The sequence below is a fragment of the Mustelus asterias genome, unplaced genomic scaffold (assembly GCF_964213995.1).
Source record: "Mustelus asterias unplaced genomic scaffold, sMusAst1.hap1.1 HAP1_SCAFFOLD_1592, whole genome shotgun sequence".
NCBI classification, from domain to species: domain Eukaryota; kingdom Metazoa; phylum Chordata; class Chondrichthyes; order Carcharhiniformes; family Triakidae; genus Mustelus; species Mustelus asterias.
In genome coordinates this window covers 29,704-35,703 of record NW_027591537.1, presented here as the reverse complement: position 1 = coordinate 35,703, position 6,000 = coordinate 29,704, and the positions used below count along the sequence as shown (strand labels likewise).

The window sequence follows — 6,000 nt, the reverse complement described above, 5'->3', positions numbered from 1 at the left end:
ATAAAAGTTAACACACTATAGGCCTTCTTCACAGCTCTATCCACTTGAGTGGCAACCATTCGAGATCTGTGGATATGAACCCCAAGATCTCTCTGATCCTCCACAGTCTTCAGAACCCTAACTTTGACCCTGTTATCCACATTTAAATTAGTCCTCAAAATGAATCACCTCAAATTTATCAGGGTTAATCTGCATTTGCCATTTTTCAGCCCAGCTTTGCATCCTATCTATGTCTCTTTGCAGCCGACAACAGCCCTCCACCTCATCCACTACTCCACCAATCTTGGTGTCATCAGCAAATTTACTGATCCACCCTTCAGCCCCCTCCTCTAAGTCATTAATAAAAATTACAAAGAGCAGAGGACCAAGCACTGATCCGCTAGCAACCTGCCTCCAGTCCGGAAATTTTCCATTCACCACCACCATCTGTCTTCGAACAGATAGCCAGTTACCTATCCAATCGGCCAACTTTCCGTCCATCTCACACCTCCTTACTTTCATCATAAGCCGACCATGGGGGACCTAATCAAACGCCTTCCTAAAATCCATGTATATGACATCAACTGCCCTACCTTCATCAACACATTTAGTTACCTCCTCAAAAAATGGAATCAAATTTGTGAGGCACGACTTGCCCTTCACAAATCCGTGCTGACTATCCCGGATTAATCAGCATTTTTCTAAATGGTCGTAAATCCCATCCCTAAGGAACTTTTCCTTCAATTTACCAACCACCGAAGTAAGACTAACCGGTCTATAATTACCAGAGTCATTTCTATTCTCTTTCTTAAACAGAGGAACAACATTCGCCATCCTCCAGTCCTCTGGCACCATCCCCGTGGACGGTGAGGACCCAAAGATCAAAGCCAAAGGCTCTGCAATCTCATCCGTTGCCTCCTCAAGAATCCTAGGATACATTTCAGCCTGCCCAGGGGACTTATCGACCTTCAGTTAATTCAAAACTGCCAGTACATCCTCCCTCCGAACATCTATTTCCTCCAGCCTATTAGCCTGTAACACCTTTTCTTCCTCAAAAACATGGTCCCTCTCCTTGGTGAACACTGAAGAAAAGTATTCATTCATCACCTCGCCTATCTCTACTGACTCCATACACAAGTTCCCACTAAAGTCCTTGACCGACCCTAACCTCACCCTGGTCATTCTTTTATTCCTCACATAAGAGTAAAAAGCCTTGGAGTTTTCCTTGATCATACCCGCCAAGGACTTCTCATGTCGGCTCCTGGCTCTCCTAAGCCCCTTTTTCAGCACATTCCTTGCTAACATGTAACCCTCAATCGAGCCATCTGAACCTTGTTTCCTCGTCCCTACATAAGCTTCCCTCTTCCTTTTCACAAGACATTCCACCTCTTCCGTGAACCATGGTTCCTTCACTCGGCCATTTCCTCCCTGCCTGACAGGGACATACCTATCAAGGACACCCAGTATTTGTTCCTTGAAAAAGTTCCACTTTTCATTAGTGCCTTTCCCTGACAGTTTCTGTTCTCATCTTATGCCCCCTAATTCTTGCATATCGCATCATAAGTACCTCTCCCCCAATTGTAATACTTGCCCTGCCGTACGGCCCTATCCCTCTCTATTGCAATAACAAAAGACACCGAATTGTGGTCACTATCTCCAAAGTGCTCTCCCACAACCAAATCGAACACTTGGCCCTGTTCATTTCCCAGTACCAAATCCAATGTGGCCCCTCCTCTTGTCGGCCTATCCACATATTGTGTCAGGAAACCCTCCTGCACACAGTGCACAAAAACTGCCCCATCCGAACTATTTGAACTACAAAGGTTCCAAATCAATATTTCGAAAGTTAAAGTCCCCCATGACAACTATCCTGTGACCCCCACACTTTGTTTTTGCACAGCGTACGTTAACTGGCTGTTCACACTCTGTGGAAGATTGCAGAGGGATTTAATGTTGATTTTTGCATTTTTTAGGACCATTTCACCAAAAGTCAGGAATACATATGCCAGATTGCACAGTTCCAGGTGGTATGTCCTAATCTATTGTAATGATAATTAATTTTAAAATCATTGACGATTAGTGAAGTTAGCTGTGAATATATTGAAGTTTAATTTTAAAATGTTCTGCGGTATTAGAAAAAGAACAGGTTAGTGAGGGAGTATCCAATGCATTCACAATCCCCAACACAAAGTTTTAACATCCGTGCCATAACTCAGTCGGAGAAAAGAATGCAAGAAAAAATTCTGGAGTTAAGGCTGGGAATGATTGACACTTCTCCGGGGACCCCAAAGTTACACCGATGCCATTTAAAGTTAATACCTCAAAGCACCGAAACAGACTCAGGAAACATACTGGGAAAACTTTAAGAAACAACAAAGAACGATTAAGAAAGCGATAAAGAAAGGAAAGATAGGTTATGAGGCTCGTCTAGCTCTAAATATAAAAAAATGATAGTAAAAGCTTTTACAAATATATAAAAAGAGAGTAGCTAGAGTGAATTTTGGACCCTTGGAGGACGAGAGGGCGCATTTAATAGTGGGAAATGAGGAAATGGCTGAAACATTTATAGTTTTTTGTACAGTTTTTTTATGTCGGTCTTCACGGTGGAAGACACAATTTGTTTACCAAATATTAACGATAGAGTGTTGGTAGGAGGAGAGGTACTCAATACAATTAATGTTACCAGGGAGGCAGTGCTTGGTCGACTAACGGGACTGACGGTGGACAAATGTAAGGTTATTCACTTTGGAGGAAATAACAGCAAATTGGATTATTATCCAAATGGAAAAAAATTACAACATGCTACTGTGCAAAGGGACCTGGGGGTCCTTGTGCATGAGACGCAAAAACCCAGTCTGCAGGTGCAACAGGTGATCAAGAAGGCACATGGGATGTTGGCCTATATCGCAAGGGGATAGAATATAAAAGCAGAGATGTCGTGCTGCATCTGTACAGGGCATTAGTGAGGCCGCAGCTGGAATACTGTGTGCAGGATTGGTCCCTTAATTTGCGGAAGGATATATTGGCCTTGGAGGAAGTGCAGAGAAGGTTCACCAGGTTGATACCAGAGATGAGGGATGTTCATTATGAGGAGAGACTGAGCAGATTGGGTTTGTACTCGTTGGAATTTAGAAGGCTGAGGGGGGGCGGGGGGATCTTATAGAGACCTATAAGATAATGAAGGGGCTGGATAGGGTAGAGATGGAGAGATTTTTTCCACTTAGAAAGGAAGCTAGAACTAGAGAGCACAGCCTCAAAATAAAGGGGGGGGGGTCAGTTTAGGACAGAGTTGAGGAGGAGCTTCTTCTCTCAGAGGGTGGTGAATCTCTGGAATTCTCTGTCCACTGAAGTGGTGGAGGCTACCTCGTTGAATATGTTTAAATCACGGACAGATGGATTCCTGATCGATAAGGGAATTAGGGGTTATAGGGATCAGGCGGGTAAGTGGAACTGATCCACTTCAGATCAGCCATGATCTTATTGAATGGCGGGGCAAGCTCGAGGGGCTCGATGACCGACTCCTCTTTCTGTTTTCTATGTTCTCCCCATGCAGTTCCCACCCAAATAACAACCAACTTCAACACCCACCTTGCTGAATTACAATAGAGTCCAGTCTAAGTTTCATTTCAGCATGTTCCACTATCCTTTCCTCCGTTGTCAGTTATAAATCGGAACACTCTGACTACTTTTATTTGATCAATTCTGTGGGCGCGATCCTAAAAAAGAACACAATTAAAGTTACATGGCAGGTCCACACAATCAAGTAACAATTTCAATTGACATTCCTCTACATTCAGCTGTAAAAACAGGACATTCATATATTTCCCAGCAAACATTGTTTCTATAATAAGAAATCCAAGAATTTCAAACAAAAACTCTGATTATCAAAACCTTAACATGGGGATAGGGAATAAATCAACTTCCTAGAAATCTCCAAGCTGATCATAAGCTGGCAAAGATATGATGTCTGGATGGCTATCTCCTGCATGTTTTAACCCTCTCTAATTACTCAGTCAACATCAACAATTGTTGCAGCAGGGGAAAACAAAGGAAGCACCTGGACCTATTTCATTATTTCTCAGATGCATTGATTGCAATCCAGTTACTGGCTGGTGGATCAATGAAGCAATTGAGAAACATGCCACTTCACACTGGAGGGGAATTAGAATCACCACTGTGTTTGTGGAATGGAGTCAAGTACTGAAAGATGCTCTTCCCTGAAGCATATTAGTGAACCAGCTGAACAATTGGGGATCCCTGCACCCTTTTGCTGCTCACTATAAACTTTAATTCAAACTTCGAAAATGAGTGAGATTTGAATTCATGGGCCCTTGGTACACGAGGCGACCTTGCGGCGAGCATTTGGAAGTGTGGCCGCCGGGAGGAGCGCTTTGGTCGGCGTGAAGTTTCTGTTTCAAGTGCCTGGGTTCGTGACTTGTGGAAGAACTTTTTGTCTCCGCTGGGCCTTGTTGAATGCTGCTCTCGCTGGGACTTCTCTGCCTTGAAAGGTGTGGCCCAGGTAGATGCAATCTCGGAAGACCCAAGCCAGGGAGGAGCGATTTGGGATCTATGGTTTGAGAAGGTTCAGCCGCGGGAGGTGTGACCCCAGACGGTGCAGCCCCAGTGGGTGTGATTTTGGAAGATCTGGCCCAGAGTGATGGTCTTTGGAAGACTGTATTTGAGCTTTGTCGACTTCGGACGGTGTAATATTGATAGACGATGCTCTGGAAGGCGATGCCTTCAGGGTGGTGAAGCCCCGGACATAGGAACACCGGAGGGATGTTATTCTCCGGGAGAAAGATTGGGAAGGCGACCCGAACTGAGTATCCCGGAGAGCTTTTCCCACTGCCCCAGCTGAAACTCCGGAAGGGATTCCGGATAGAGTAGGTTCGGGGTGGTTTTCCCCATTTCCCCCTGATGCGCCTCTCAAACACGAGGCCTGAAGCTCGGTAAATGAAAGGCTTTTATTTACTGAAATGAAGCAGCCAGTAATTATATACACTACCCCAGACTGAAGGGGTCCCGGCCAGAGCAGGGACTCTTATACCTCTCCCAGGAGGCGGAGCCCGACTGGGATGTGCCATAACACTACAGTACAAAGGTGTAACAACCCCACCCTAACCCCAACAGCAACAATAGCACAACCCAACAGTAACATATGTACATCCTTGTAGTACTGGCCAGCTCCTGGCTCAGTACTATCCAGTAGGAACCAACGATGGTTCACCACACCCCCCCCTCCGGCCGAACATCCGTCAGGTGGTATCCCCGGACCTGGGAACCTCCTGGAGGGTTGCATCCCCCGGCAGGGGAAAAACCCGGGAGGCGGTGCCGGGGGGGGGGCGGGGGGGCGATTCCTGCAATGTTTATTCTTGTTGTGTTGGACGAATGTTTGTCATTTTATAGGTTATGATTTGTAAATCGAGGTGTATTTGGAGGGCCAAGGCCCTGGATAATTATGACCGTGAGTGAGCCCTTCCTAAATAGAAGGTAGTAACTGATAAATGGATGGCTTTAGCCATTGGTAATGTATTTTTCACATTTGTTCTTTGTGTATTTGAAATTGTTTTGTACTAACGTATTTGTAATGAACGAAAAATTTGGTACACGAGGCAATCACGAAGCACTAATTAAAATCCGTGCATCAGTTGTTTTGTGTAAATCTGAATCAAGGAAGGCAGTTCCTGACAGAGACACCTCAGCATTACTGAAACTTAAAATGGATTTCATTTCCAAACTCTCAATTGGATTTGGAAGTTAATTGGAGAGGAGAAACAAGATGCCCAGTCAGCTGAAATCATACCACGCCAATTCTGAAAACAACCGCACGCTCCATTCAAATAAAGAGAAGCAAACTGAAGGCATTTGCTGAAATATTTCCACCAGTTCAGTCGAGCGGAGTTTTAAAGAAACCATGGGAGCAACACACGGAAGATTTGAGGGGGTATCAGTGGCTGCAAAATACCAAATGCCGCTTGGTCAGTGCACTTGGATGTTAAAACCAGCTATAATAGTTATATA

The 6,000-nt window shown here is 44.7% G+C and overlaps 1 pseudogene; it reads right to left on the bottom strand.

Annotated features, from left to right (window-relative positions):
* Positions 1-1,794: 1,794 nt before the first annotated feature.
* Positions 1,795-6,000, bottom strand: part of LOC144488464 (SWI/SNF-related matrix-associated actin-dependent regulator of chromatin subfamily A member 5-like) — a 29,072-nt pseudogene continuing 24,866 nt past the window's right edge.